This window comes from Mobula hypostoma, chromosome 4 (genome assembly GCF_963921235.1).
Source record: "Mobula hypostoma chromosome 4, sMobHyp1.1, whole genome shotgun sequence".
NCBI classification, from domain to species: Eukaryota; Metazoa; Chordata; class Chondrichthyes; order Myliobatiformes; family Myliobatidae; genus Mobula; species Mobula hypostoma.
The window spans coordinates 184,082,422-184,100,399 of record NC_086100.1 but is presented as its reverse complement, the minus strand read 5'-3'; the positions used below and the strand labels follow the sequence as shown (position 1 = coordinate 184,100,399).

The window sequence follows — 17,978 nt, the reverse complement described above, 5'->3', positions numbered from 1 at the left end:
CTAATGTTATTTTATTTTATTAAGATTCAGCATGGAATAGACCCCTCTGGCCCTTCGAACCACACATTCCAGTAATCCCCTGATTTCAATCCTAGCCTAACATCGAGACAATTTCTAACGACCAGTGATACAGACTCAGATACATTCACACACAAACACACACACACACACACACACACACACACACACACACACACACACACACACACGCGCACACAAACATATGTTCATTTTCCTTCCTTGTGATGCTCATCTTTCCTCAAAGTGCTGCAAGAATTCTGAATTGAAATGAGCTCCTTGATCATGGGCAACAGGTGAGTCTTGGGTCCCTATTTTGCCAAGAGCTCGAGTCTGTGCAGCATGGTCCATTTAGCAACCACATTATAAGATTGAGAGAACTGAATTGTAAGTGTGGAAGGAGATGATCACTCACCTTGTCTGCAGTGGCTTCATTCAATTGCCACTTTCTTTCTCTTCCCTCATGTCTTTTGCATTCTTTTCCAGTTTTTAATCAATTCCCTTTGAAAATTGTTATTGAATTTGTTATCGTGGAAGGAAATGAAATTTTCTTCCTTCAGTACCAGCTGTCGTGACGGACAATGGCAAGTTTTGTCATTGCTGACCTCCACCAAGAAGAATTAATGATGGTGTTATAACAAGTAGAACATCATAATTAAGCTGTCCCATATTATCATAAGGATGAATTGCCCCGTTAGAGACTGGCAGGGAGAAACAGCCCTGCGTCAGCGCCTATTAGAATGTTGCAGAATAGCCTGCAAATTTCTGATGTACAGTTTAGGAAGGTAAGACTGCAGCCTTGTAGTCTGACACTCAGACGTTAAACCTAAACTATCAACATTGGCTTATTATCTTCTCAAACCCCTTCAGATGTGAGCTGCTGTACTGCTGTAACCTTTCCCTGCCTCTTAAAACCGTGATTGCTGCCCTCCTCATGAACACCTGCAAATCCGGCACTGGTGGCTGTGCTGAGGAGCGGATTAAAGATCTACCCCTTTAAAGATTAGCTTTATTTATCACATGTACATTGAAATATACGGTGAAACGCATCATTTTGCGTCAACGACCAACAGGGTCCGAATATATGCTGAGGACAAGTGTTGCCACACTATCTGTGTTAACATAACTTGCCCAACCCACATGTCTTTGGGATGTAGGAGGAAGCCATGTGGTTGCGGGGACAACGTACAGACTCCTTACAAACAGCTGCAGGAATTGGCCCCCGATCTTCTGATCGCTGGCACCACAAAGTGTTAACATCAACGATTATGCTACCGTGCTGGCCCTGAAAGGGAGAAGGGATTTTCTCTACTTCCCTCTTGTCCTGAAAACTAATCACTGCCACCAATCTTAAAGGCATCCAGACCCAGACTCACGGGGATATACGTGAAATGTAGTTGGATTTGAGATTATTGTCTGACTGATTCATCCCTAAATCCATCGAATGATCTGGGCTCAGATGCATCAGAATATCTCAGGCGGAGTCTCTTCTTGGGAGTTCATTCCCAGTAGAGGGTGGACAGGAATGAAAGATTTCTCGAAAGATAAAGATTAGCTTTACTGGTCACATACAGTTCAAAGTCTACAATAAAACTTCCATTTTGCGTCAATGTTCAATATAGTCCAAGGACATGCTGGGGGCAGCCTGCAAGTCTCACAATGCTTCCAGTGAGAGCCTGGCATGCCCACAATTTAGCAGCTCTAATCCATACACCTTTAGAATGTGGGAGGGAACTGGAGTGCCCAGAGGAAGTCCATGCGGTCATGAAAAGAATCCACAAACTAATTCTGGATCGCGACGAGAATTGAGCCTTGATGGCTGGCTGCTGGCACAGTATGGATGGGATGATTCTGTTCTATTTGAGGGGCTGGACTTAAGCACATGGTAGAAATATATTAAAGACCTTTGAATAAAGCTTCATCGGGAATACCAGAGTTCACGTATGGACTTATCAGGAATAAGGGAGTTTTCTTATGAATTATGACTGTTCTCATTGGATCGGTAAAGATTAAGAAATGACCTGACAAAACCTGGTGAGACGTTGTTAATTTAGACTGAAAATAAAGTAGCACTCAGTACAAACCGTCCCTGACCTGGCCTCATGCTGTACTGTTCTAAACCAGATTTACCCCTCTGATTCTTCATTCACAACAACATCTGTGGACATCTTTGGCATCAGAAGCATTTCTTGCCAGTCTATAAATATTCTTGAACTGACATCAACCAACTAGTGGGTCTGGAGTCATATATGGGCCAGGCTGGGTTAGGACAGTAGATTTCTTTTCTAGAGAGATGCTAGTGAACCAAATAGGCCCTTATAAGCATCTGGCAGTTTCAAGATCACCATTATGGTGTCTCACTTTTTACCTAGACTTTTAAATTTTCCTTTTGCTTAAAATATTCTGGATTTAATACTGAACATAGAACATTACTTCACAGTACAGGCCCCTTGGCCCATGATGTTGTGCTGACCTTTGAACTTACCTCAAGATCAATCAATCCCTTCTTTCCTATATAACCCTCCATTTTTCTGTCATCTTTGTGTCTTAAGATTCTCTTAAATATTCCTTATATGTTCGCCTGCACCTCCACCCCTGGCAGTGTGTTTTATGCACCCACCACTCACTGTGTAAAAAACTTACCTCTCACACCCTCCCCTTTTACTTTCCTCCAATCACCTTAAACTTAGCCCCCCAAGTTCTAGTCCCCTTTCATTTCTCAGAGGAAGTTCTTGGATTGCTTCTCCTCAGTTATTCTCTACCCCGTTTGCAATCAGATATGCCTGTGATTTTAATTTGCTGTGTACAGCACAAGCTGTGCACTTAATCAGTGTGTCTGAGTGGGAGCTAATGCCGTGGGTGTTAACTTTAATCTGGGCTTTCAAAGTGTTGTGTCAGTATGAGAGCTTGTGAGGTGTAGTTGGACATTTAATGATAGTGAACAATGCTGGTGGGAAACTTTTCTAGAAGTCAGGACAGCGCTTGTTTTAACACCGGATTAATTTTCCTTTGCAGTATCAGAGGCAACTAGGGTTATTTCAGTGGTTGGCAGACCAGCAAGCCATCAGCATGGTGACAACGTCAGGTCTGTACTTGGAGCAGAATGCATAGCAGCGGTGTCATTTCATGACATATGTCAGTGATATTAAAGTTGATTCTGATTTTGGCAGAAATGATGGGACTTTAGGTTAAAACTGTACAAAGAAGGTGGGAGACATGGCAGGGGAAGGCCAAGTTTTCTGCCTACTCCACCAGGCTGCGGGGGAGAAGTATCACAAAAGTGGGGACTTCCTGGTCGCTGTGTCAAGTTGGCAGGAAATTCATTACTGCTTCCTATTGAAGCTCATCCCCAATAAGATGTGATAAAAAGATTAAGGCAGGGATGAACAACATCACAAAATGTTGGAAGAACTCAGCAAATCAGGCAGCATCCATGGAGAGGAATAAACAGTTGATGTTTCAGGCAAGATCCTTCATCAGGACTCCTGATTATTGTGTGTTGCTCAGGATTTCCAACGTCTGCAGAACATCTTATGTTAATGAATGTATCACTGGAGTCTGAGTATGTACATTGAAGAGAATGCCTCTGGTGCTAGCCGAGTATCTTCGTAGTATTTTCATACAAATATGTAGGGCTGTGTGCTGAGCCCATTGCTATACTCATCAGTGCATAGCCAAACACGCAAGCAATCACATCTTCAAGTTCACTAATGACACAACAGCGGTGAAACTCATCAGCAACAATGATGAGACAGCCTACAGAGAGGGGGTGGAAGAGCTCGAGGCCTGGTGCCAGTCAAATAACCGCTTCCTTAATGGCAACAAGACAAGGGAGATGGTTATCCACTTAAGGAGAACTCGCACCACTCACACCCCTCTTTACATCAACGGCACAGCAGTTGAAACTGTGAGCACTTTCAAACTGCTGGGAGTGCACATCATGGTCCCAGATCACATCTTACACAGTCAAGAAAGCTCATCGATGTCTCTACTTTCTGAGGAGGCTGAAGAGAGTTGGACTTTGCACATCCATACTCCTGTCATTCTACAGAAGTGCTGTAGAGAGCATCCTATCAAGTTGCATCACTGTTTGGTGCATAATCAGCACTGTGGTGGACAGGAAAGCTCGACAACCGGTAGTCAAAACTGCCTAATGCTTTAAGAGGTTCAGTTGTTGTTTAGAATGGTGAAGTAATGTGATCTAAGTTACTTGGACTTTGGAACAATTGTTGGTGCCAGATTGGGTGGTTTGAGTATCTCTGAAACTGCTGATCTCCTGGGATTTTCATGCACAACGTTCTCTAGAGTTCACAGAGAATGATGCAAAAACAAAAGCATATGCAATGAACAGCAGTGCTGTGGGCAAAAGCATCTTGTCAATGAGAGAGGTCAGAGGTGAATGGCCAATCTGGTTCAAGTTGGCATGAAGGTGACAGCAACTGAAATAAATATGTGTTCCAGCAGTGGTGTGCAGGAGCTTTAAACGCACAACACATCGAGCCTTGAAGTTGATGGGCTACAGACCAGAAGGTCAGGGAGGTACCTAATAAAGTGGCCACTGAATGTACCTAAGTATGCGTGATCTGTTTAGATGGCATGCAAACAAAATGTTCCACTGTATCCCAACACATGTGACAATAATGACCCAATACCAATACTGGTACAAACAACCTTCCACGCTTGCTTGCAGCAATCTGCCTGCTTCAGTCTTAAAAATATTCAAGGCAGGGTTGGGAAATCAAGAACTAGAGGGCACAAGTTTAAATTGAGAGCAAGAGATTTCATAGGAACCTGACTGACAGGCAATTTTTTTTTCACCCGGAGGGTGCCTGAGCAAGTGGCTGAGATAGGTAATACATCAACAACACTTAAAAGGTACTTGGATGAGAGGGATATGGGCTAAACATAAGCAAATGGGACTAACATGGATTGAAATCTTGTTTGGCATGGACTGTTGTCTGACTCCAGGACTCTGTGACTCTGCTCCCATTGACTCACGCCCATCTGAAAGAAAAGACCGCAGTCCCTGACCTGACTGCATCCCATCTGTCACTGGTCCACAGCTGACATTTCTGGGTGAACAACAGGCTTCCTTTTCTTTGACCACAGTGACTTTACGGCTGAGAGGTTCAACTTTAATGGTAGAATCTCACTGCCGCAATTGACCATAATTTTCCCCCTTGACCTCACACTGTTTCAGACTTTCAGACTTCACTAACAATAACTCAAAATAGTTCTTTCTCTTTCCTGTATTAGTTGCTTTTATTTATTCATAGATGACATAATTTTAAATTGCATGCTAAGTGATCAACAAAATATTTAGAATAAGAATCATATATATTATTATGGACATATGACATGATATTTGTTGTTTTGCAATACAGTACAAAGACATACACATTTATAAAGTACAACAATAAGCAAATAGTTTTAAAAATGAATAATGCAACAAGTCTGCAGCGGACTCAATCCAGTTGACTCTCTAATCTTCTTTGGAGCAATCCTTGACTTTGCTATCGGGAGACCACCATCAGCGTGGATTGTTAATCACATCTCCTCGCTGACAATCAGCACAGGCATACCTCGAGGATGTGTGCATAGCTCACTGCTCTATTCTCTCTACACTCATGACGGTGTGGCTAAGCACAGCTCAAATGCCATCTGTAAATTCGTCAGTGACAACACTGTTTCCAGAAGAATCTCTGATAGCGATGTAGTCGGAGCGGGGTGTGGTTTAGGTGGATCCAGAGTTACACTGAAGTACATTATTATTTTGGATGAAAGAGTGGTTTCAGAGACAGCAGGGAGGAGGAGAATGCAGGTCGTAGGTTTACAAGGAGGGTGCGGAAAAAGACATAAATAAGGGCTCGTCCCGAGCAGCAGCATGTCAGAGGATTCTCTGATCTACGGGCTGTTCACAGGGACTCACAGAGAAAGGGACTTCAGGAGCGGTTGTGAGTTCGCTGACGGCGAAAGGTGCTCTAAGGTCTGGCAGCACACCAGGCTGTCCATGGAAGACGCATTCCAGGCTGCAAGGGTACGTGCTGAGGAATGCACTGAAGTTTGGTACAGCCAACGCATGGGTTTGGTGGGGAAGGACACAGTGTAGGGTTCTACCACTACCAGACAGGGTTGCATGTGGAAATCAGAATCAGGTTTATTATCACTGGCATGTGACGTAAAATTTATTAATTTAGCAGCAGCAGCTTAATGCAATATATAATCTAGCAGAGAATAATAATAATAATAAAAAATAAAAAGTAAATCAATTACACATATTAAATAGATTTTTAAAAATGCAAAAACAGAAATACTGTGTATTAAAAAAAAAGGTAGTGTCCAAAGCTTCAATGTCCATTTAGGAATTGGATAGCAGAAGGGAAGAGGCTGTTCCTGAATCGCTGAGTGTGTGCCTTCAGGCTTCTGTACCTCCTACCTGATGGTAACAGTGAGGAAAGGGCATGCCCTGGGTGCTGGAGGTCCTTAATAATGGACGCTGCCTTTCTGAGTCACCGCTCCCTGAAGATGCCCTGGGTACTTTGTAGGCTAGTACCCAAGATGGAGCTGACTAGATTTACAACCTTCTGCAGCTTCTTTTGGTCCTGTGCAGTAGCCCCTCCATACCAGACAGTGATGCAGCCTGTCAGAATGCTCTCCACAGTACAATAATAGAAGCTTTTGAGTGTATTTAGAACATAGAACATTGAACAGTACAGCACCGTACAGGCCCTTCGATCCACAATGTTGTGCCAACCTTCAAACCCTGCCTCCCATATAAGCCCCCACCTTAAATTCCTCCATATACCTGTCTAGTAGTCTCTTAAACTTCGCTAGTGTATCTGCCTCCACCACTGACTCAGGCAATGCATTCCACGCACCAACCACTCTCTGAGTAAAAAAGACCTTCCTCTAATATCCCCCTTGAACTTCCCACCCCTTACCTTAAAACCATGTCTTCTTGTATTGAGCAGTGGTGCCCTGGGGAAGAGGCACTGGCTATCCACTCTATCTATTCCTCTTATTATCTTGTACACCTCCATCATGTCTCCTCTCATCCTCCTTCTCTCCAAAGAGTAAAGCCTGAGCAACCTTAATCTCTGATCATAATGCATACTCTCTAAACCAGGCAGCATTCTGGTAAATCTCCTCTGTACCCTTTCAAATGCTTCCACATCCTTCCTATAGTGAGGTGACCAGAACTGGAAACAGTACTCCAAGTGTGGTCTAATCAGAGTTTTATAGAGCTGCATCATTACATCGCGACTCTTAAACTCTATCCCTCGACTTATGAAAGCTAACACCCCATAAGCTTTCTTAACTACCCTATCCACCTGTGAGGCAACTTTCAGGGATCTGTGGACATGTACCCCCAGATCCCTCTGCTCCTCCACACTACCAAGTATCCTGCCATTTACTTTGTACTCTGCCTTGGAGTGTGTCCTTCCAAAGTGTACCACCTCACACTTCTGCGGGTTGAACTCCATCTGCCACTTCTCAGCCCACTTCTGCATCCTATCAATGTCTGTCTGCAATCTTTGATAATCCTCTACACTATCTACAACACCACCAACCTTTGTGTCATCTGCAAACTTGCCAACCCACCCTTCTACACCCACATCCAGGTCGTTAATAAAAGTCATGAAAAGTAGAGGTCCCAGAACAGATCCTTGTGGGACACCACTAGTCACAATCCTCCGATCTGAATGTACTCCCTCCACCACCACCCTCTGCCTTCTGCAGGCAAGCCAATTCTGAATCCACCTGGCCAAACTTCTCTGGATCCAATGCCTTCTGACTGTCTGAATAAGCCTACCATGTGGAACCTTGTCAAATGCCTTACTAAAATCCATACAGATCACATCCAGTGCACTACCCTCATCTATATGCCTGGTCACCTCCTCAAAGAACTCTATCAGGCTTGTTAGACACGATCTGCCCTTCACAAAGCCATGCTAACTATCCCTGATCAGACCATGATTCTCTAAATGCCCATAGATCCTATCTTTAAGAATATTTTCCAACAGCTTTCCCACCACAGATGTAAGGCTAACTGGTCTATAATTACCCAGACTATCCCTACTACCTTTTTTGAACAAGGGGACAACATTCGCCTCCCTCCAATCCTCCGGTACCATTCCCGTAGACAATGAGGACATAAAGATCCTAGCCAGAGGCTCAGCAATCTCTTCCCTCGCCTCGTGGAGCAGCCTGGGGAATATTCCGTCAGGCCCCGGGGTCTTATCTGTCCTAATGTATTTTAACAACTCCAACACCTCCTCTCCCTTAATATCAACATGCTCCAGAACATCAACCTCACTCATATTGTCTTCACCATCATCAAGTTCCCTCTCATTGGTGAATACCGAAGAGAAGTATTCATTAAGGACCTCGTTCACTTCCACAGCCTCCAGGCACATCTTCCCACCTTTATCTCTAATCAGTCCTACCTTCACTCCTGTCATCCTTTTTTTCTTCACATAATTGAAGAATGCCTTGGGGTTTTCCTTTACCCTACTCGCCAAGGCCTTCTCATGCCCCCTTCTTGCTCTTCTCAGCCCCTTCTTAAGCTCCTTTCTTGCTTCCCAATATTCCTCAGTAGACTCATCTGATCCTTGCTTCCTAAACCTCATGTATGCTGCCTTCTTCCACCTGACTAGATTTGTTGACATACCAAATCTCCTCAAGCTCCTAATAAAGTATAGCCAATGTCTTGCCTTCTTTATAACTACATTAATATGTTGGAACCAGGTTAGATCCTCAGAGATCTTGAAACCCACGAACTTGAAGCTGCTCACTCTCTCCACTTCTGATCCCTCTGTGAGGATTGGTATGTGCTCCTGCGTCTTACCCTTCCTGAAGTCCACAATCAGCTCTTTCGTCTTACTGACGTTGAGTGCCAGTTTGTTGCCGTGGCACCACACCACTAGTGGGCATATCTCACTCCTGTACGGCCTTAATTATTGCAGCAGTGTACCCCCTGAATGAGTTCACATGAGGGAGAAATTACCCTATTGATTTGAAACAATGTAATTTAACCCAAAGCATTGTTGAGGATCTCTACCACACATCCCACAATCTTTTTGATCCACTACCGTCGGGGAGGAGGTGCCGAAGCATCAGGACTAGGACTGCCAGACTGTGTAACAGCTTTTTCCCTCAGGCTGTGAGACTAATTAATACCCTGCCTCCACTGAGGACTTGTCACTGAGACAGTGTGCTGTTTAATGTACACTGTACTAATTATTGTTTACCTATGCTGCATGCATTTTGAATGATATTTTCTTAACTTATTTATCGTCATATTTTTGTTTATGTGCTGTGTGTGTTATATGATGTGTGGGTGCACCATGGTCTGGAGGAATTTGCTTTGTTTGGTTGTATGTATATACAGTCAGATAACGATAAACTTGAACATAACACTAAACAAATTGCCTCCAAGTTTAAGAATGGCATGATGAATAAAAGTTTATTTTAGTTTAAAAAGTTAAAAAAGTATAGTTTAAACAGAAAGACATCTTTAAAATTTCCTATACTTTAAATGAAATAAGAGAGTTCATGTAAAAATTCTGAAGGTCTCTGAGGACGCAAGATAAATCATTAAGGAGCCTTTGTATTATGACTTCATTGTTAAGGTAGATTCAAATCACCCCTCCTCTACCCCACCCCCATTCTTACATAGCCAATCTGTCTCTCACAGCCCACAGCCCACAGACATCTGAAGTTGGGCTCTTTCAAGTATAACTGAAAGCCAAAACATAATTTTCAGCCAATTCTCAGAATACTGTATGTCGAAAACTACATAGAGCCATCTCAGGCTTCTACAGATTTAACATAGGTACAGTCAGGCGTTCTGCCTGCAGATATTGCTACAGGCTCAGATGGTTGCCAGGGAACAAAGTGCTTAGGGAACAGAGTTTGTGCTTTGGACTGAATGGCTGGAGAAGCCTTCTGTTCCAGTACTAGATAACTAACTCCCAGTCTGTCAACTAAGCTTGCATGGAGAAATAAAATACTTTGAGCTAAGAATCAGAATCAGGTTTAGTATCATTGGCACATGCTGTGAAATATCTTGCTTTGTGGTTGCAGTACATTGCAATATATGATTAAAAGCATGAATTGCAATAAGAAATAGTTATAAAAAAATAAATTAAATAAGTTGTCCAAAAGGATTGCAAATAAAAAAGAAAAAAAATTAGTGAGGTGGTGTAGAATGGTGGGTTCATTGTCCATTCAGAAATCTGATGGCAGTTGGAAAGAAAAGTGCTGGTGCAGGAAAGCAGCATCTGCCAACAAGGACCTCCATCACTCAGGTCACGTACTCTTCTTGCTTCTGCCAAAAGAAAGAAGGAGCTTCAGGACCCATGGCACCAGGTTCAGGAACAGTTGTTACCCTACAGACATCTGGCTCTTGAACCAGTGGGGAGAACTTCACTCAACTTTACTCGTCCCATCATTGAACAGTTCCACAACCTATGGACTCACTTTCGTGGACTCATTTCACGTTCTCAATATTTATTGCTTTTTTAATCTATTATTATTGTTTCTTTTTCTTTCTTTTGTATTTGCACAGATTGCTGTTTTGTTTTGCACATTAGATGTTTGTCTGTCCTGTCGGATGCAGTCTTTCATTGATTCTCTTACGTCTCTTGGATTTATTAAATATGCCCACAAGAAAACAAATCTCAGGGTTGCAGATGGTGACATATATGTATGTTGATAATAAGTTTATTTTGAAGTTTGAACTTTGAAATTGTTCCTAAAATATTGAGATTGCGACTTCAGGCTCCTGTACCTTCACCTTAATGGTAAAAATGAGAAGAGGGTATGTCCTTACTGATCGGTGTCCTTAATGATTTAGCAACTTTTCAAGGCATTGCCTTTTAAAGATGTCCCTGATGCTCTGGCTGAGCAGCAGCTGGTGCAACGGATCACAGAGTCTTGCAGCACTAACCTTTTGATCCGCAATATCTACTCCAGCTATCAAGTACCTATCTATACTAATCACCTTTACTTACAAGGATGATTCAGTGGATAAAGGGGCTAATATATGAGGACCGTTTTGCAACTTTGGGCCAGTACTCACTGGAATTTGGAAGAATGTGGGGATCTCATTGAAATCTACTGAATGTTGAAAGGATTAGATAGGGTGGATGTGGAGAGGATGTGGGCATATCCAGAACTAGAGGGCATAGCCTCAAAATTGAGGGGAGACCTTTTAGAACAGATGTAAGGAGGGATTTTTTTGGCCAGATCTGTGGAATGCTCTGCCACAGGCTGTGGAGGAGATCATGTCCGTGGGCTTATTTGTAAGGGGTTTCCTCTTTTATGTTTCTGCGTATGTTAATCAAAATGGCTTCTTTGTTATGTTAAATGCTGAGAAGGTTCTCTTGCTGCAGTTTGTTTGAGTTATCTTATTGATAAGAGAGCGTATGAACCAATGGGTGTCCATGTTATTCTTTCTTGGGGTGATATGCTGTCTCATATGGCTGGGAAATGGGGGTTTTGGCAGGGAGTTGGAGGACAGACCAGGAGGAAGACAGACGTGCTGGGGAATGCTGTGGTCGATCACTTCGGGTGGTTCCGAGCTGCGAGTCGAGGGGCTCGGAGTGGATCACAGGGTGAAGAAAGAAGGTCCAGAGCTCCAACTGTGTGCACAAAGAAATTGAACTTTGACAAGCCTGGCGCCTTTATTTTTCCATTCACTTTTGTATTGTACCTCTATTAATCTCATAGTCCTAGTGAGATTTATAAAGTGTAATTTGTAAAATGTACATTGTGTGCTGGCTGATGATTGATGTTTGAGTCCGAATCAGATGGCATTGCACAGCAACCGATGTAACCGGGAGACAAGGCTGGGCGGCGGACGGGGTTTCCCCTAGATAAATACGAGCCGATACAGCTGACTGTTACATATTTAAGGTGAAAGTTGATCTTTTCCTGATCAGTCAGGGCATCAAAGGATATGGCGAGAAGGCAGGTGTATGGGGTTGAGTGGGATCCGGGATCAGCCATGGTGGAATGGTGGAGCAGACTTGATGAACTGAATGGTCTAATTCTGCTCCTATGTCTTATGGTCTTATGGTCTTTCACTTGGTCTGGAGCCATGTTATACCTTCGCAATCCAAGTGCAACACACTGAAAGCTGAAGAAATTCAGCCGGTCGGGCAGCATCTATGGAGGGAAGTGGACAGTTCATTTGTATCAGACCATTGATTGGAAATCAGAATTCAGAATCAGGTTTAATTTCACTGACATAGGTTGTTGTAGCAACACTGCAATGCACTACATAGAAATACTATAAGTTACAATAAAAAAATATATTTTTCTTGTATCTCCTCTCTAATGCAGCAATAAGAAGAGATTACATCCTGTGTGATGGGAGCCCTTAATGATGGGTGCTGCCGTTTTGATACATCGCCTTTTGAAGATGTCCATGATGTTGGGGAGGTTAGTGCCCGTGATGGAACTGGCTGGGTTTGCAATCTTCTGCAACTTTTTCTGATCCTCTGCATACCAGATGATGATGCAACCAGTTAGAATGCTTGCCGCCGTACATCTTCAGATATTTGCTAGAATCTTTGGTGACGAACCGAATCTCAAACTTCTACTGGAACTGGAAATAGGAAAGAAAGAGAAGAGTTATCCAAAAAAGAGGAGGACAGTAATGGATGAAGAGCTGGCAGATGATAGGAGGATCTGGATAAAGGAATGTGATATGCAGATGAGGGTGGGTGGAGAGTGGTAATGATGTAGGGAGCTGGGAGTTGAGGGGTGGAAGTGACAAAGGGTTGAAGAAGGTGGAATTTGATAGGAGAGGACAGTAGACCATGGAATAAAGGGAAGGATGTGAGGATAGGAACTAGTGGAAGGAAAGAGTAGGTGATAGGAAGGTGGAGAGGATGGGAGAGGAAAGATTAGATTATGGGGACTGGTAACACAAGGGAAAAAATGGAAAATAAAGGAATGCACAGATGGGAGTGATTACTGGAAGGTAGAGAAATAGATGTTTATACCATCAGTTTGGAGACTACCTAGGTGGAATATGGGATGCTGTTCATCTAATCTGGAACTAGACTCAACTTGGCAGGAGAGGAGGCTGTGGACAGACGTGTCGCTGTGTGAATGGGAAGTAGAATTGATATGGTTGGTACAATGGATAGAGCGAAGGTGATCAAAGATGCTTGTATAGATGCTGTTTAAATGGAAATATAGATTTGCAGCCCATCACGGGAAAAGCCTTCTCCACCACTGAGCACATCTACATGAAATGCTGTTGTAGGAAAAGAGTATCCCTAATCAAGGATACCCACCACACTAGGACATGCTCTCTTCTCGTTGCTGCCATCAGGAAGAAGGCACAGGAGTCCGCGGGACTCAAAACATCAGGTTCAAGAATAGTTATTACCTGTCAACCATCAAGCTCCTGAACTAAAGTAGATAACTTCACTCAACTTCATTTGTCCCATCACTGAAATGTTCCCACAACCTACTGTCTCAATTCAAAGACTCTTCATCTCACGTTCTCGATATTTATTCCTTATTTATTTACTAATATTTCTTTCTTTTTGTACTTGCACAGTTTGTTGTCTTTTGCACATTAGTTGAATGCCCAAGTTAGTGAGGTCTTTCAGTGATTATGTTATGGCTATTATTCTGCGGACTTATTGAGTATACCTGCAAGACAATGAATCTCAGGGTTGTATATGGTAACATGTATGTACTTTGATAACAAATTTACTTAAAACTTTGAGCATTCTTAAAAAGCACTGTATATACTTTATTCATAGTATGTGGAGTAAATACAATTGAGGCATGTCTTTGTTTAAAATGACCGTACCATGATTTCGATATGCTCTGTTAAACAAAGATATCCATTCCTGTGGCACTAGTACAACAACACGATGTCACACTGTTACAGCTGTTTGCATTCTGCTGAGTTGAAGCCACTGCTGTGATGGCAGGCATTTGATGCTGCAGTATCCCGCAGCTGGCGATGACAAAACGATCAGAGAATATTAGCCAGGATGCCAGAAAAAACTCTATTGTTATTCAGAATTATTGACAGGAACGTGTTCTGTCCATCTGCACGGTTTCAGGAGGGTTCTGCTTTGTGTCTCATCTGGAAGGCTATGATCAACATGATTTTCTAAACAACACACACAAAATGCCGGAGGAACTCAGCAGGCCAGGCGGCATCTATGGAAAAGAGCACAGTCGATGTTTCAGGCCGTAATCCTTCGGCAGGACTGGAGAGCAATCTGAGGAGTAGATTTAAAAGGTGGGGGTAGGGAGAGAGAAAAACAAGCTGATAGGTGAAACCTGGAAGGATGAAGTAAAGAGGGGGCAAGTTGATTGGTGAAAGAGACAGAAGGCCATGGAAGAAAGAAAAGGAGGGGGGGAGCACCAGAGGGAGGAGATGGGCGGGCAAGGAGATAAGGTGAGAGAGGGAAAAAGGGGGATGGGAAATGATGAAGGTGGAGCGGTGTGGGGGAATAGTGGAAGTTAGAGAATTCGATGTTTGTGCCATCAGATTGGAGGCTATCCAAACGGAATATAAGGTGTTGTTCCTCCAATCTAGTGTGGCCTTATCACGACAATGGAGGAGGCCGTGTATGGACATACCAGAATGGGAATGGGAAGCGGAATTAAAATGGGTGGCCACTGGGAGATCCCACTTTTTCTGGCGGACAGAGCGTAAGTGCACAGTGAAAATGGCCTTCCAATCTACGTCAGGTCTCACTGATATACAGGAGGCCACATCAGGAGCACTGGACACAGTATATGACCCCAACAGGCTCACAGGTGAAGTGTTGCCTCACCTGGAAGGACAGTTTAGGGCCCTGAATGGTAGTAAGGGAGGAGGTGTAGCACTTGTTCCGCTTGCAAGGTTAAGTGTCAGGTGGCAGATCAGTGGAGAGGGATGAATGGACAAGGGAGTTGCGTAGGGAGCGATCCGTGCAGAGGGAAATATTGGTGGTGGGGAGGGAAAGATTGGTGGTGGGATCTCGTTGGAGGTGGTGAAAGTTTTGGAGAATTATGTGTTGGATGCAGAGGCTGGTGGGGCGGTAGGTGAGGACAAGAGGAACCCTATAATGTGTGAAATTGAAGAGATGTGGTTGAGGGCAGATTGATGCCGTGGATTTCTTTCTCCCTAGGCCTCCCGTCCCATGATCCTCTCATATCCCTTTTGCCTATCACCTGTCCAGCTCTTGGCTCCATCCCTCCCCCTCCTGTCTTCTCCTATCATTTTGGATCTCCCCTCCCCCTCCAACTTTCAAATCTCTTACTAACTCTTCTTTCAGTTAGTCCTGACGAAGGGTCTCGGCCTGAAACGTCAACTGTACCTCTTCCTAGAGATGCTGCCTGGCCTGCTGCGTTCACCAGCAACTTTGATGTGTGTTGCTTGAAATTCCAGCATCTGCAGATTTCCTCCTATCAGCAGATTTTCTCTTGTTTATGATGTCCTAATTACCAGAGATGATGCAGGTGCTGACAATCCGCAGCAACACACGAAATGCTGGAGACACTCAGCACCTACAGAGAGGAATAAATAGTTGACATTTTGGGATAAAGGCAAAAATAAGAACGGCTTTATATGTCGTATGTACTGTACATTGAAACATAGAGTGAAATGCATTGCTTTGTAACAACAACCAAAACGGTCCAAGATATGCTGGGGCAGCCCACAAATGTCACCATAGTTCTGGTGCCAACATAATATGCCCACAACTTAGTAACCCGAGCTCGTACGCCTTTGGAAAGGAAACTGGGGGCGGGGGGACCGGAGCACCCAAAAGAACCTCTTGAGGTCATGGAGAGAATGTACAAACTCCTTCAAACCAGTGGCAGAAATTGAACCCCCTCTTACAACTGATACCGTAAAGTGGGAAAACGATGAAATGTGAATCATGATGAGCTCATTGGAACCTGACTGTTTCCATAGCGATAACTGATTGACTGCATATTGGGTGAACACGCAGGACCTGATCTTGAAATAAAGATGCTATGCCCTGACCAGTGTGCGGATCTCTACCAAACAAGATGAGTGGCCTTCTCTGTCTCTCCTGGATGTGTAAGATCAATAATGAATAAATACACTTTTACAAACTTGTTGTGAGTGTTCCACTTCTCCTCAGTACCAACTTCAGCACACGTGGGTGATTCCTGTAACACATCAGTGTCACCACTACCTCTTTTGCAATGTCTCTAGTTCAAAGTTCAAACTACAGTTATTGTCAAAATACATAAATGGCATCAAATACTACCCCGATGCTCATTTTTTTGCTGGTGCTGACAGTAGAACAAAGACATACAATAGAATCATTGAAAAGCTACACACAAGCAAACACTGACAAGAAAAAAACAATGTTCAAAAGAACCAGCAACACACATAAAAGTTGCTGGTGAACACAGCAGGCCAGGTAGCATCTGTAGGAAGAGGTGCAGTCGATGTTTCGGGCCGAGACCCTTCGTCAGGACTAACTGAAGGAAGAGCTAGTAAGCGATTTGAAAGTGGGAGGGGGAGAGGGAGATCCAAAATGATAGGAGAAGACAGGAGGGGGAGGGATGGAGCCAAGAGCTGGACAGGTGATTGGCAAAAGGGATACGAGAGGGTCATGGGACAGGAGGCCCAGGGAGAAGGAAAAGGGGGAGGGGGGGAAAACCCAGAGGATGGGCAAGGGGTATAGTCAGAGGGACAGAGGGAGAAAAAAGAGAGAGAGAGAGAAAGAATGTGTGTATATAAATAAATAACAGATGGGGTACGAGGGGGAGGTGGGGCATTAGCAGAAGTTAGAGAAGTCAATGTTCATGCCATCAGGTTGGAGGCTACCCAGACGGAATATAAGGTGTTGTTCCTCCAACATGAGTGTGGCTTCATCTTTACAGTAGAGGAGGCCGTGGATAGACATATCAGAATGGGAATGGGATGTGGAATTAAAATGTGCGGCCTCTGGGAGAACCTGCTTTCTCTGGCGGAGAGAGCGTAGGTGTTCAGCAAAACAATCTCCCAGTGTGCGTCGGGTCTCACCAATACATAGAAGGCCACACTGGGAGCACCGGCCGCAGTAAATCACCCCAGCTGACTCTCAGGTGAAGTGTCGCGTCACCTGGAAGGACTGTCTGGGGTCCTGAATGATGGTAAGGGAGAAAGTGTAAGGACTTTCTCCAGATGTGGCCTTCTATATATGATGTGTGTTGCTTGAATTTCCAGCATCTGCAGAATTCCGCGTGTTTGGTAATGTTCAAAAGAAACTGTGCAAATAAAAAAGAACAAATACATTTAAATAAATCAATAGATAAATAAATAATAGATAGATAAATAATACTGATAACATGAGTTGTAGAGTCCTTGAAAATGAGTCAATAGTTTGTGTTCAGTAACTCAACACAAAGAGAATTTGTCACATGCCTGGGATTGTAAAACGTTTTTGAGAGATGCAGCTTCATGCGCTATAAGAGAAATTCTTAAATCCCTGCTTTTATCCTCTTTGGTGGCTTGTAATCTACAATACGACCCTTCACCTAAATAACTGAACATAATGATCGGGCTGTAATAAAGGTTTTCTCAATGAGCCAACATAGGCAGCTTCTTTCAGAATAGAACAATGTGAATTGACCACACTACGGGTTGCACAGCTGAAACTGGAATTGTATTACAACAAACGCTTCCGAAGCCAGCTGAGTCTCCAAGGGAAAGGGTCTCCTTAATGCTTCCATCTTTACAAGCTGCTTGAGGTTTTGTACATCTCAGTAAACACATCAAGCAGGACTGCAACAGTAAGCTTATCTTTTATTTCCTCCGTCCCCATATCCCACCTGCAGTGTTCAATTTGCAAGAAAGCTTTGACTTTGCAGACACAGCAGTTTGTGCCAGTGTTAGTTCTATACAAACAAGGGGATGAATTTCAAGGTGATTGAAGGAAACCATAGGGGGAATGTCTGAGGTAAGTTCTTTACGC

The 17,978-nt window shown here is 43.6% G+C and overlaps 1 long non-coding RNA gene across 1 annotated transcript in view; it reads left to right on the top strand.

Annotated features, from left to right (window-relative positions):
* The window catches only part of LOC134344994 (uncharacterized), a 235,715-nt gene that overhangs the window by 44,456 nt on the left and 173,281 nt on the right, over positions 1–17,978 (top strand). The window contains exon 2 of the long non-coding RNA XR_010017586.1: positions 12,367–12,465. This is a non-coding gene — a long non-coding RNA (uncharacterized LOC134344994). The remainder of the gene's footprint in view (positions 1–12,366; positions 12,466–17,978) is intronic.